This window comes from Mauremys mutica, unplaced genomic scaffold (assembly GCF_020497125.1).
Source record: "Mauremys mutica isolate MM-2020 ecotype Southern unplaced genomic scaffold, ASM2049712v1 Super-Scaffold_100320, whole genome shotgun sequence".
NCBI classification, from domain to species: Eukaryota; Metazoa; Chordata; order Testudines; family Geoemydidae; genus Mauremys; species Mauremys mutica.
Genome location: NW_025423313.1, coordinates 378,744 through 392,977, shown reverse-complemented (window position 1 = coordinate 392,977; position 14,234 = coordinate 378,744). Strand labels below are relative to the sequence as shown.

General features: G+C 51.3%; 1 non-coding gene across 1 annotated transcript; it reads left to right on the top strand.

The window, feature by feature from the left end:
- The first annotated feature begins 12,756 nt into the window (after nt 1–12,756).
- On the top strand, nt 12,757–12,830 carry TRNAN-AUU. Its single transcript has one exon. It is a non-coding gene; the product is annotated as a tRNA-Asn (tRNA).
- Nucleotides 12,831–14,234: the final 1,404 nt, after the last annotated feature.

The window sequence follows — 14,234 nt, the reverse complement described above, 5'->3', positions numbered from 1 at the left end:
CAATGGTTGAGGATCCACAGGGCTGTGTGTTTAATTTTAGGGGACCCTGGTAAAAAGATGCTGAGAACCACTATGCGAGAGGTCTATGAAGCCAGGAATCAATGGGCTCAAGTGAAGCGTAAAGTGTTATTCACCCTTTCCCACCATGCAGTAAAGGTGGGGGGAGGGCGAGCCGCCTGATGAAATTCACGTGCGGAACGCCTTGCCATGGTACGTTGTGAGGGCGAAAGGTACAACTGGCTTCCACCGAGAATGAGAGACGTTAATACAGACTAGGTCCCTCGAGAGTTATTAGTGAAGTTGGTCAGTGATGCAATCCCACGCTTGAGGGAAGCCCTAAATCTCTGACTACACAGAGACCAGGAGTGGAAGATGAGGGTGGATCACTCCAGCTTGTCCTGTTCTGTGCACTCCACCAGAAGCTCTTGTCGTGCCCAATGTCAGAGATGGGACACTGGGCTAGACGGACCGTTGGTCTGACCCACTCTGGCCTTACAGGAAATCATGGGGGTGAAAGAATTAATGGCTAATGAGCTCTGCTGCATAAGGTCATCTAGAATAACCAGACAGGCCAGTATGAATAACCTCTTTGTACCATTCTATATTAAGACAGAAAATATGGGGACTAGTTATTCTAATTCCTTCCTTTGGAAATGAAATGATGCATGAAGAAAAAAAATGAAACTCAAAACGATATCGGTAAGTTATTTTCTACATTATGCAAGCCTTGCCTCAGCAACTCACTCATACCGACAACACATAAAACCAAACAGCTAGGTGAATATAGATCACAAAATAGCCCCCTCCTGGAAAAACCTCATGCTAACACATCAAGCTCTAAAGATAATATAAATGCTATTTCTCTCAAAGCTCTGTTGGCCTATGGGGCTTTTTTTGATTTCTAAGCAATTTAAGCTTCAGCCGTCTAAAGAAGTTCAAGAAAAAAAATCCAACCACCAGGGTCTTGTCTAGCTCAGGGTCCAGCTCAACCTCCTCCCTGCACCACTGGCCCTTCCCTTCTGCCACCAGGTTGACCCAGGCACTAGGGCAGGAATGGGGTGAGGCAGCAAGTCAAGCTGAGCAAGGCAGGCCAAAGCGAGTCTTGTCTTCATGGGCCGCTCACAATGACGTCCTTTTTGTGTGCAACTGCTGCAAAAACATCCCGGGCAGAGAAGCAACAGGCCAAAGAAATGCCATGCAGCTGTGTTAGCCTGAAGATCTAAAGGTTCCTGGTTCAAACCTGGGCTTTGGCAGGCCCTTTCATCCCTCTTTGTGCTGGGCTGGCTTCTTTCCTGGGAGCAGTAGCAGAGCCTTTAGCTGACATGAGCCCCTGCTCCCAAGCCAGACAACAGACTGTGGGCTTCTGCCCCTAGTTGGCCCACCTGACCTTTAACAATGAGGGATGGGATCTGTCTTTCCCATATGACTTATTGGTTGACCAAATATGGCAGGAATAAAGTGAGGCAGTGGGAATAGTGCCAGAGGGGGTGATGGGCAGGGACTGGGGATGAAAGCTCCTCTGTGCAGCTGAGTGAGGACAGTACCAGGGAAGGAACATCTGTTAAAGTGGCCATGTGGAAGGTGGAAGGGATTTGGGGGCCCAGGAGGAGGCACTTGATGTTCAGTTCCTTGGAGCAGCTGGACATAGACATGGTGGGCATTCAGGAAATGCACATTAATGACTTCAGGGTACATTGATGGGCAGACGGTGATTGGAGAAAGGGCCTGTCTTTCTGGTCCTCCAGGCCAGGGAAGAATGATGGGGTTGGAGTCTTGTTCTTCACATCCGTGGTGCGAGTACAGAAGGTGGTGGAGCTCTGACTAGGTACCTAATTACTGGTGGACTTTGTGCTCCATGGCACTGGTTACTCTATATTAGTGTTTATCGTCCCCAGTTAAGGTGTGAAAGAAAAGATCAATGGAAGGAACTGGCTCCCTTCCTCTGGACTGCACGGTGTTTGGTGTCGGGGGGATTTCAATTGTTCCAGCTGGCCTGAGGACCACTGGTCCTGTTTTCCCAACCATCAGAGGAAACTTTTTTATGATGAGCACTAGCTGGCGCAGGTCTGTAGCAAGGTCGGCTTAGAGGACTTGTTTCTCTGTAGTGGAATCAGTGGAGGGCGGGCAGTAACCTCCTATTCCTCTGATCCAAGCTCACACCAGCCACAGAGGGGATACACCTTTCTGCGGGGACAGGCCAGGAGTCACATTGACTGGATTTCTGTGAAGGAGAGCACGTCGACAGCCCAGTGCAGGGTGGTGCCAATGGACAGTTTGGATCCCGCAGTTCTCACCATGTGCTCAATGTGGGCAATTCCCTGACCCAGGGCAGAGGATTTTGGAAGCTGAACATCCAGAGCTTGCAAGATAAAGGAGCAGGGAGGCAAAGCCTGGCGGTGTTGGCAGAACAGGAAAGCATCAGAGGGTTCTATGGCAACCAGGGGGATTGGTGGGAGTCAGTGAGGGAGGAGTTGGCGGCTCTGTTCTGGCAGTTGGGCAAACACCGCAACATTAAAGAAACCAACGGTGCCACGTCCTGCAATGTTGCCTGTGGGATTTCCACAAGAGCATCCAGGCTGGGGAGCTAGTCAGCCTGTGACTGTGTGACTGTATGACTGGATCAAACGAGTTCTAGGAGATGAGGTTGCAGCTGGCTGATTTGAGCGGGAGCACCAAGTGAAGGGAGGGGTGGCCTCCCCTAACATTTTTGCAGCCTGCAGGGAATGGAGACAAAGCAGGGGGATGAGGTGAATCAGGGCAGGACCCATGGATCTGATAGTGCAGGACCACAGTCGATGGAGGAGAGAGAGTCCTGCGAGAGGAAGCCGCTGGTGGGAAGCAATAAGTGCAGAGTGCAAACCAGCCAGCTGAGAGTCACAGGGGTCCAGAAAAGTGACTAGCAGCAGGTCCCATGGTGTAATTAGCAGCACTCAGGACTCTGAATCCTGTAATCGGAGTTCAAATCTCAGTGGGACCTCCTGGAAATACGTTGCTTTGTTGCAAAGCCCTGGAGCTCAATGTCCTTGACTACCCTTTGTCTGGGTGAACTACAGTGAGGTTTTTTTCCCCTCCTGCTGGGTGACCAGGGCTTTAGGCCTATTCCCCTGAATCAGGCCCCACACCTAAGAGGGCCCCGCACCTAGTGAGAATCCCTTCCCTGGCTAGAGGCGCCTTCTTAATTTTTACTCTCCTGGCAGCACTTCGGGTCTTCGGCGGCAGGTTCTTTGCTTCCTCTGGGTCTTCAACGGCACTTCGGCGGTGGGCCCTTCAGTGCTGCTGAAGACCTGGAGCAAGTGAAGGACCCACCACCGAAGTGCCACCGAAGACTCGGAGCACCGCCCGGTGAGTACAAGCCCCACGTGGTTTTTTTACATGTGTTGTTTTTTTTAAGTCATCCCTGCCGGGGCCCCGTTGAAACTGTTCAAACCCTAAAGCCGGCCCTGTGGGTGACTGAGGCCGGGGCCAGCTCCAGGCACCAGCACAGCAAGCTGGTGCTTGGGGCGGACCAACGGAGAGGGGCGGCACATCCGGTTCTTCAGCGGCAATTCGGCAGCAGGTCCCTCAGTCCCTCTCGGAGGGAAGGACCTGCTGCTGAATCACCGTTGAAGAATGAAGTGGTGGTGGTAGAGCTGCCGCCAAAGTGCCGCTGACTGCAGCTTTTTTTTTTTCCTCCACTTGGGGCAGCAAAAAAGCTGGCCCTGACTGATGCCCACTGGAGATAGGTCTTTGGTCCAGCCTGTTCAGTGGACTGGCCACTGTAGGTTGGGGGTCCCAGAACTTAACAGTCTGGCTAGAGATTCCTGCAGGTTGACCGGACGGTTGTTTCTCGCTGCTTCACCTGATGTCCACAACTTTGGTCCCTGTACCTGCAGCTGCCACCCTCTTCCTCTTGCCCACATGGCATTTAAAGGAAGGAGGGCCAGGGCCAGGCTTCATAGTCAGGGCTGGGCAGAAGGGAGGCAGAGTCCCAGGCTGGAGCCCCACACACCTTTCCTGCTCTGGGCACCTAGAGCAGAGGCAGCTGGTGCTGACAGCTCCAAAGGAAGGTTTAAAAGCCACAGAGCAACCGAGGGCAGGAGGAGGGGAGGACCATGCCTATGTGTGGCCAGCAGACAGCAACAAAGACACCAGACAGCCTGCTCCCTGCAATGCCAAACACTCACTGAAAGCCACCAACAGGCCAGCTGCTGACGCTCTGTGGCCAACATCAGAAGACGATAGGAAAGCAGGGCCAGCCCCCTTGGTGGGGCCTCTTACCATTCGTACTCCAGGTGCTCACTTTGGCAGTGGGGCAGGAGATTTTTTCCCCAAGAGGCTTTTCCCCAGCTGGCGAGAAGCAGAAAAACACCCAGGCTCCCAAGGTGCTATGTAGCAAACCCCCTCAAGCACAGGGATGGGCGCACATTTGGAAGAGGGAAACTGCTCCACACACTAGCCTGGGCAGCCGCCCATTTTCTTTGGCAAGTCAGGAAGGGCAAAGGCGAGACTGGAAGTACCTGGGGCTCATGCCCCATCATTTGTGATGCCTGACCCCCAACTCCTTCCCGGGGCTCTAGCTGAAGCCAGAGCATTGGCCTGAGCAGCCAAAAAGTTACAGCCCTGAAGGGAGCAGGACTTTCAGCACAAAGTTAAAACCGGACAACCACAACCGCAAAGGGACTCGAGCTCTCACTTGCCTGAGCAGAGGTCAGATGCCTTATCCATTAGGCCACACAGTTATAATGGAAAAGCCTCTCCAAGCCCTTCTTTGGAAAAGGCAGACACTGTGTTTCTTGGGTCATCTACTGAGGGGGGCCGAGACTCTCTGGGCACAAGAAGTCGAGTTCCCAGTGACACGTGAGACTTAATTCTATGGGGCCAGGTGCAGGACTTTGGCAGGGAAGCTCAGGCATGGGGGATTAAGAACATAAGAAAGGCCGTACCGGGTCAGACCAAAGGTCCATCTGTCAGTATCTGTCTACCGACAGTGGCCAATGCCAGGTGCCCCTGAGGGAGTGAACCTAACAGGCAATGATCAAGTGATCTCTCTCCTGCCATCCATCTCCATCCTCTGACGAACAGAGGCTAGGGACACCATTTTTACCCATCCTGGCTAATAGCCATTTATGGACTTAGCCACCATGAATTTATCCAGTCCCTTTTTAAACATTGTTATAGTCCTAGCCTTCACAACCTCCTCAGGTAAGGAGTTCCACAAGTTGACTGTGCGCTGCGTGAAGAAGAACTTCCTTTTATTTGTTTTAAACCTGCTGCCTATTAATTTCATTTGGTGACCCCTAGTTCTTGTATTATGGGAATAAGTAAATAACTTTTCCTTATCCACTTTCTCAACATCACTCATGATTTTATATACCTCTATCATGTCCCCCCTTAGTCTTCTCTTTTCCAAACTGAAGAGTCCTAGCCTCTTTAATCTTTCCTCATATGGGACCCTCTCTAAATCCCTAATCATTTTAGTTGCTCTTTTCTGAACCTTTTCTAGTGCTAGAATATCTTTTTTGAGGTGAGGAGACCACATCTGTACACAGTATTCGAGATGTGGGCGTACCATGGATTTATATAAGGGCAATAATATATTCTCAGTCTTATTCTCTATCCCCTTTTTAATGATTCCTAACATCCTGTTTGCTTTTTTGACCGCCTCTGCACACTGCGTGGACATCTTCAGAGAACTATCCACGATAACTCCAAGATCTTTTTCCTGACTCGTTGTAGCTAAATTAGCCCCCATCATGTTGTATGTATAGTTGGGGTTATTTTTTCCAACGTGCATTACTTTACATTTATCCACATTAAATTTCATTTGCCATTTTGTTGCCCAATCACTTAGTTTTGTGAGATCTTTTTGAAGTTCTTCACAATCTGCTTTGGTCTTAACTATCTTGAGTAGTTTAGTATCATCTGCAAACTTTGCCACCTCACTGTTTACCCCGTTCTCCAGATCATTTATGAATAAATTGAATAGGATTGGTCCTAGGACTGACCCTTGGGGAACACCACTAGTTACCCCTCTCCATTCTGAGAATTTACCATTAATTCCTACCCTTTGTTCCCTGTCCTTTAACCAGTTCTCAATCCATGAAAGGACCTTTCCTTTTATCCCATGACAGCTTAATTTACGTAAGAGCCTTTGGTGAGGGACCTTGTCAAAGGCTTTCTGGAAATCTAAGTACACTATGTCCACCGGATCCCCCTTGTCCACATGTTTGTTGACCCCTTCAAAGAACTCTAATAGATTAGTAAGACACGATTTCCCTTTACAGAAACCATGTTGACTATTGCTCATGAGTTTATGTTTTTCTATGTGTCTGACAATTTTATTCTTTACTATTGTTTCAACTAATTTGCCCGGTACCGACGTTAGACTTACCGGTCTGTAATTGCCGGGATCACCCCTAGAGCCCTTTTTAAATATTGGCGTTACATTAGCTAACTTCCAGTCATTGGGTACCAAAGCCGATTTAAAGGACAGGTTACAAACCTTAGTTAATAGTTCCGCAACTTCACATTTGAGTTCTTTCAGAACTCTTGGGTGAATGCCATCTGGTCCCGGTGACTTGTTAATGTTGAGTTTATCAATTAATTCCAAAACCTCCTCTAGTGACACTTCAATCTATGACAGTTCCTCAGATTTGTCACCTACAAAAGCCAGCTCAGGTTTGGGAATCTCCCTAACATCCTCAGCCGTGAAGACTGAAGCAAAGAATCCATTTAGTTTCTCCGCAATGACTTTATCATCTTTAAGCGCTCCTTTTGAATTTTGATCGTCAAGGGGCCTCACTGCAGGCTTCCTGCTTCTGATGTACTTAAAAAACATTTTGTTATTACCTTTGGAGTTTTTGGCTAGCCGTTCTTCAAACTCCTCTTTGGCTTTTCTTATTACACTCTTGTACTTAAGTTGGCAGTGTTTGTGCTCCTTTCTATTTGCCTCACTAGGATTTGACTTCCACTTTTTAAAGGAAGTCTTTTTATCTCTCACTGCTTTTTTTACATGGTTGTCAAGCCACGGTGGCTCTTTTTTAGTTCTTTTACTGTTTTTCTTAATTTGGGGTATACATTGAAGATTGGGGTACAGCGGATGGACTGGCTGTCTAGGTGGGGAGATTTGGTCTCACTGAGGAGAAGGAGGAATCCTGCTGATAGGCAGTGGCTGTGGAGAAAAAGTGGGAGCTCCAGGCTGCTCAGGTCTCCTTCTTCCAGCTCCTCATCTGGCTGAGCTGCTCCACCGGCCTGGACAAGTCCTCTGCATGCACAGCAAATAGCCCAAGAGCCATTTTTGCCCAAACCTGTGCTGGGGGGTGAGCGTCTGTCTTCCCTGTCCCACCCGCGCTAGAGCAGACCACTAGATTGAGAGAGACAGTCAACAACGATTAAGGCTAAGATTATATAAAGGGTGTCACAGAATCTGTGACTTTCAGAGATCTCAGCGACATTTTCCAACTCAACCCTGGGGCAGCAAGACTGGAGCTGTCGGCTGGTGGGGGCCCCACAGCTATCAGCCACCAGTGTCGGAAGGGGCTCTCACAGGCCCATGCCACCACGGATGGACCCCACAGCTCCCAGCTACTGTGAGCAGCGGGATGCCCCCAGAGCTCCCAGCTGCTGTGGGTGGATTCCAGAGCTCCCAGGTACCACATGTGACAGGGGGACCCTGAAGCTCCCAGTGGGATGACCAGGTTATAAAGTCCGGTCAGCGGTGCTGCGGGGCTCAGGCAGGCTGGTCCCTACGTGTCCTAGGGCACCGCACTGCGCCCTGGAAGTGGCCAGTAGCTCCCCCCTACTGCGCTGCTGAGCAGGAGCCGCCCGAGGTAAGTCTGCACCCCAACCCCCTGCCCCAGCCCTGAACCCCCCCAAACCCAGAGCCCCCTCTTGCACCCCAGAGCCCTCACCCCTCTGCACTTCAACCTCCTGCCCCAGCCCAGAGCTTCCTCCCACACCTGGAACCCATCATCCCTGCCCCCACCCCAGAGCCATCACCCCATCCTGGACTCCAACCCCCTGCCTCAACCCACAGCCCCCTCCTGCACTCTGAATCCCTCGGCCCCATCCTGCAGCCTGGATCCCCCTCCCCCACCCCAAACCCCTCATCTCCCCACAGCTCCCACAGGCAGACCCTGGAGCTCCCAGCAGCCATGGGTGGCCGGGGAGCCCCCACAGCCCCACACCACTGCCTATGGACCCTGCAGCTCCTACGAGTGGACCCCAGAGCTCCCAGCTGCTGCGGATGGACCCAGGATTTCCCAACAGGCATTGATGGCATGAGGACCCTGCAGCCCCATGTCATTGCTCACAGACCCTGCAGCGCCGAAGCCCCTGGAGCTCCCAGCCCCCACAGGCAAGAGAGGGAGCCCCCAGCTCTCAGACACCGCAGGCAGAGCCTGGCGTTCCCAGTCACCAGGGTGGGGGTGAGGAGAAGCCGCAGCCCCCGGCCATTGCAGATGGCCCCGTAGCTCCCAGCTGCTGCAGGTGGATGCCAGAGCCCCCAGCTGCCATCGGGACCCCACGGCTCCCGGCCGCCATGGGCAGGATCTGTCACCCCACGACCGGCAGAAAACAGCCGCGCCCGGAAGCGCCTCACACCCTGTGACACCCCCGGTGCTGCGCCTTCTCGCCAGGCAGGAGGCGGCGCCCAGTAGTTTCCCCAGGAATTGAAATTGGGGGGGGGGTGTTTGAATTTACAGGGGGGGTGTCAGGGCCAATGAGATATATAAAAGAGATGTGAATAAAGTAAATGTTTTGTTAGGATAATGCAAATTTAACATAAGGATAATGCAAGTTACACATAACAGGTCTAGATTTCTAAAAATATATATAATTTTAAAAAAATGTATTTAATTTAAATTGACTTTTGAAAAGTAAGCCCTCATGGGATAAGAGGGAAGTCCGCTCATGGATCAGTAACTGGTTAAAATCTTGGAAACAAAGGGTAGGAATAAATTATCAGTTTTCAGAATGGAGAGAGATAAATAGTGGGATCCCAGAGGGGTCAGTACTGGGACCATTACTGTTCAACATACTCATAAATGATCTGGAAAAATGGGTAAACAGTGAGGTGACAAAATTTGCAGATGATACAAAACTGTTCAAGATAGTTAAGTCCCAGGCAGACTGCGAAGAGTTACAAAGGGATCTCACAAAACTGGGTGATTGGGCAACAAAATGGCAGATGAAATTCAATGTTGATAAATGGCTTCATCGGATGAATAGAATGGAACATATAGTGAGGATATATGTATAAGCACACACACATACAAACAGAGAACATGAAAAGGTGGGAGTTGCCCAACCAACTCTAAGAGGCTAATTAATTAAGATGAGCTATTCTCAGCAGGAGAAAAAAAACTTTTGTAGTGATAATCAAGATGACCCATTTAAGATAGTTTGACAAGAAGGTGTGAGGATACTTAACATGGGGAAATAGATTCAATGTGTGTAATGGCTCAGCCATTTCCAGTCTCTATTTAAGCCTAAATTGATTGTATCTAATTTGCATATTAATTCAAGTTCAGCAGTTTCTTGTTGGACTCTGTTTTTGAAGCTTTCTGTTGCAAAATTGCCACCTTTAAATCTGTTACTGAAGTTGAAGTGTTCTCCTACTGGTGACTGAATGTTATAATTCTTGACGTCTGCTTTACATCCCATTTATTTTTTTGCACAGAGACTGTCTGGTTTGGCCAATGTACATGGCAGAGGGGCATTGCTGGCACATAATGGCATATATCACATTGGTAGATATGGAGGTGAACGAGCCCCTGATGGCATGGCTGATGTGATTAGGTTGTATTATGGTGTCACTTGAATAGATATGTGGACAGAGTTGGCATCGGGCTTTGTTGCAAGGATAGATTCCTGGGTTAGTGTTGTTGTTCTGTGGTTGCTGGTGAGGATTTGCTTCAGGTTTGGGGGTTGTCTGTAAGCAAGGACTGGCCTGTCTCCCAAGATCTAGGAGAGTGAGGGATCATCTTTCAGGATAGGTTGTAGATCTTTGATGATTCGCTAGAGAGGTTTTAATTGGGGGATGAACGTAAAGGCCAGTGGTGTTCTGTTATTTTCTATGTTGGGCCTGTCTTGTAGTAGGTGACTTCTGGGTACTCTTCTGGCTCTGTCAACCTGTTTTTTTCACTTCAGCAGGTGGGTATTGTAGTTTAAAGAATGCTTGATAGAGATCTTGTAGGTGTTTATCTCTGTCTGAGGGATTGGAGCAAATACGGTTGTATCTTAGAGCTTGGCTATAGACAATGGATCATGTGGTGTGTCCTGGATGGAAGCTGGAGGCATGTAGGTAAGTCTAGCGGTCAGTGGGTTTCCGGTATAGGGTTGTGTTTATGTGACCATCGCTTATCAGCACAGTACTGTCAAGGAAATGGACCACTTGAGTGAATTGATCTAGGCTGAGGTTGATGGTGGGATGGAAATTGTTAAAATCATGGTGGAATTCCTCAAGGGCTTCTTTTCCATGAGTCCAGATGATGAAGATGTCTTCAGTGTAGTGCAAGTACAGTAGGGGCATTAGGAGACGAGAGCTAAGGAAGCGTTATTTTAAGTCAGCCATAAAAATGTTGGCATACTGTGGGGCCATGTGGGTAACCATAGCAGTGCCGCAGACTTGCAGATATATATTGTCCTCAAATGTGAAATAGTTGTGGGTGAGGACAAAGTTGCGAAGTTCAGCCACCGGGTTTGGCATGTAACTAGTTCACAAAACTGTGGGGGGTGTTGGGAAATCACTGCTCATGCCCCTGGCCAGCCTATTTCCCTTTGCTGCTCTGAAACGTGCCCCCACGTGCAGGCCCCGAAGCTGGGTCCGGGGGCGGCTTTGGCTAGGGCAAGCGTGTGCTTGGAGGTAATTGTCTCTCTGGAGATGAAAGTCATCAGTGCGGGGTGCGAAGGGAAGTGGCCGTAGAAGGAGAATGCAAGGCATGTGGTGGGCAGGCCTGGGATTTCTTTGTCCCCCCTTCAAAAGGGCTCACCCTCCCTGTCGGGGAATCGAACCCCGGTCTCCCGCATGACAGGCAGGGATACTCACCACTATACTAACGAGGAAAGGGGCATAGTGAATGGCCCCAGCTCCCACAGACCAGCTATGGTCAGCGTACACCTACACCGTCGCATGGGCCCCAGCAGGCAACAGCATCCCTGGCCCTCTTCTGCTTCCCAAAGGCTTTGGCCGCAGCAACAGCCCTGGGAAAAGCCCTGGCCCTCCTCACCTGCCCTTGCCCAGCACGACGCCTTTTTGGGCTTACACAGCTCCTCACACAACACACGCCTGTGACCTTGCCCTCCCCTACCAGCTCAGCAGCACCTTTTTTCCTCTCAAAACCTCCTCTTGACACCCTCCCCCTTCCACACTTCACACTCACCTCATCACAAACTCACCCACGGCCCCTTTGGCTTCTCAATCGCCTCTGGAGGGACGCAGCTTCCCAGGCACGCAGATCCTTCCCTTCAACGCGCACTGGACGGACATTCGAAGCACAGCCCTTTCCAGGAGGGAATGCGCTGCTTTTGGACCCTGGCGCCCAGCAAGAAGTCCTGGGACTCTTTTTCTGACCGATGGACCCCACCGACTTGCCTTTTCCAAGCAGAAACTAAGGACCGGCCGATGGCTCTCTTTGCAAACGGACGCCATCAGACTGAGCCACGAGGCGTGCTGCAGGATAGCCCCTCCCCACCAAAAAGCAATGCCGTGACCCGGATTCGAACCGAGGTTGCTGCGGCCACGGCACAGAGTACTAACCACTATACAATCACAGCCAGGCACTAGGGGTGCAGGCAGCAGCCCACTGGAAAATGCTCAGCTCTGCGCTCTCGGGGCGGCCACCTACCTCGCCGGCGGCCACAGGTCTTTCTCAAGTCTCCCATTACAGTCACAGGTCAAATGCTGAGCAAAGGAAAAAAGACAGGAAGCCAATCCCATGCCTGTCCTTTTTTCTGTCTTCCTCCACCCCTGGACCGAGTCCCTCCCCGTTTGTCTGGGCCATTGTCCTCATGCCCCTGGCCAGCCTATTTCCCTTTGCCGCTCTGAAACGTGCCCCCACGTGCAGGCCCCGAAGCTGGGCCCGGGGGCGGAAGGCCAGGGAGAGGCTTTGGCTAGGGCCAGCGTGTCCTTGCGAGGTAATTGTCTCTCTGGAGGTGAAAGTCATCAGTTCGGGGTGCGAAGGGAAGTGGCCGTCGAAGGAGAATGCAAGGCATGTGGTGGGCAGGCCAGGGATTTCTTTGTCCCCCCTTCAAAAGGGGTCACCCTCCCCATCAGGGAATTGAACCCCGTTTCTGGTGTGTAAAGACAGAGGCATGTTTGAATCTCTTAGACTTGTTGTTAATGCTGCAGGGCTGAAGTGACTCGCCTTAAACGTATACCATTTGATCTCTTTCATGGTATATTTTGGTCCTGAGAGGTAAAAGGCTGCTCTGTGTGTGGTGTTATGGAGTGAGGTAGCAAACGGTAGTTGCAGAGGTGGGGCATGTGCCACAAAAGTCGTGCCCCCTCATAACTCCAGCGTCCATAATTTGCACCCACCCACTGACCTGTGACTAACAATCTCGCTCTGCTAACTCTTCCAGCAAAACAGGCTAAAGAAAGTGTATGCGAGCGCTGTACCACAGCCCCGGTGCTCTTTTCGGTTCCTTCCCACAGAACTTTCACTCCATACCAGTCCAGTTCCTTGCTGTTGCTTGGCTAACCACTGCATGCATGTGCTATACCGTACCCTGAGCTGATTCCTGGCTTTTGTGCTCAATGCAGCCTTGCTCCTTTGTGTCTCTGTGGCGCAATGGGTCAGCGCGTTCGGCTATTAACCGAAAGGATGGTGGTTCAAGCCCACCTAGGGACGGTGCTAAGCCCATGCTACTTCCTTGCTTCCCCGAGGCCTGGGGGGGAGCCTCAAAGGTCCCATTTTGCCGCCTCTTGGCCTCAGTGCTTTCAGCTGGTGGTCCAAAGAGCAGGCTGGATGCCATTCAGAAACCCATCTGCCAGCAGCCGTGCCGGAGACTCAGGCTTAATCCTCTAGGCCGAGCACAAAAACTTTCAGCCGGGAACATTTCGCTCCCTTCCTGCCTCCGCCCAAGCAGCAAGGGAGAAGCGGACGAGACACATCGGCTCAAAGACGCCTCCCTCCCACTTCCCTGTACGCTGTGCAAAGCTCTCGGACTGCCTCATGCCTCGTTAGGAAAGCACGGCCATGCGGCCCAAGCCTGAGTCACGTCCGCAGCCTGGCCCGCCCCGCCCCGGCTGACGGCGCGCAGAGCCACGCGAGTCAATGGCAGGTCGAGTCAGGAGCCTCGGCTCTTTCCCCTGACAGCCACACACACAGCGCTGCCTAGCGCCCCCAGAGCCTCCCTCATGTTCTCCCGCAGCAGCCGCCTGCCGGTGTGGTGGGAAAAGGGGACCAGGAAGCACTGCAGCCTCATTCCGGGACAGGAGGCCCTCGCCACGCCCAGGCCTGCCTCTTGCCTTCAGTCCAGGCAGCCAGAGGTGCCAGGGAGCTCCCTGGCAGGCCGCTTCGCCTCAGCCACCTCTTGCCTCATGGCCTAGGCTCTTGGTGCTCTGCTGGTCACCGCCTGGTTTGAAGGCCCAGAGGGAAAAGAAACAAGCCCATGTATAGCAGAGGATGGTTTTGATTCATTGACCTCTGGGTTATGGGCTCAGCACACTCCTCCTATGCCACTCTGCTGGCTTTTAACCTGCTTGCCACCCAGCTGTCACTCTCCGGATTAGTGCCTTACGTGCTCTTGCGCTGGCAGTCAGATGCGCATGCTGCTAGGCAGCTGCCCTGGTCACAGGATTTTACAGCTTATAGAGGGTAAAAGGGATCTGTTTGGGGTTTGGACCCTACTGGGAGCCGGTTTAAGGTCGGGTGGCGTAAGGAATACATAATCTGCAATAGCCCCGATTGGGGATAAAGGGCTTCGGTGTGTGGAAGGGTGCAGGGTTAATTCGGTTTAACACTGCTAAATTTGGTATAAACATGTAGCGTAGAGCTGGGATCTGGGATCTCTGGGGAACAGATGTCATTGCTTTAAGAGCGGATTGCTTACTGTGTACATCTCTTCTGAAGCACGTCGGCACCTTCGGCTCTTGCAATGCCTCCTGCTTGTGTGTAACTGTTCCGATGTGTCATTCCTACGTAGCCAGTTCCAGTTTGTTAGTCCCGCCTCTATGAGTACGAGCTATGGAAGAAATATCTGATTGGCTGAAGGGGTGTTCCTCTGTTAGTTAGAAGAAGTGATTGGTGAAA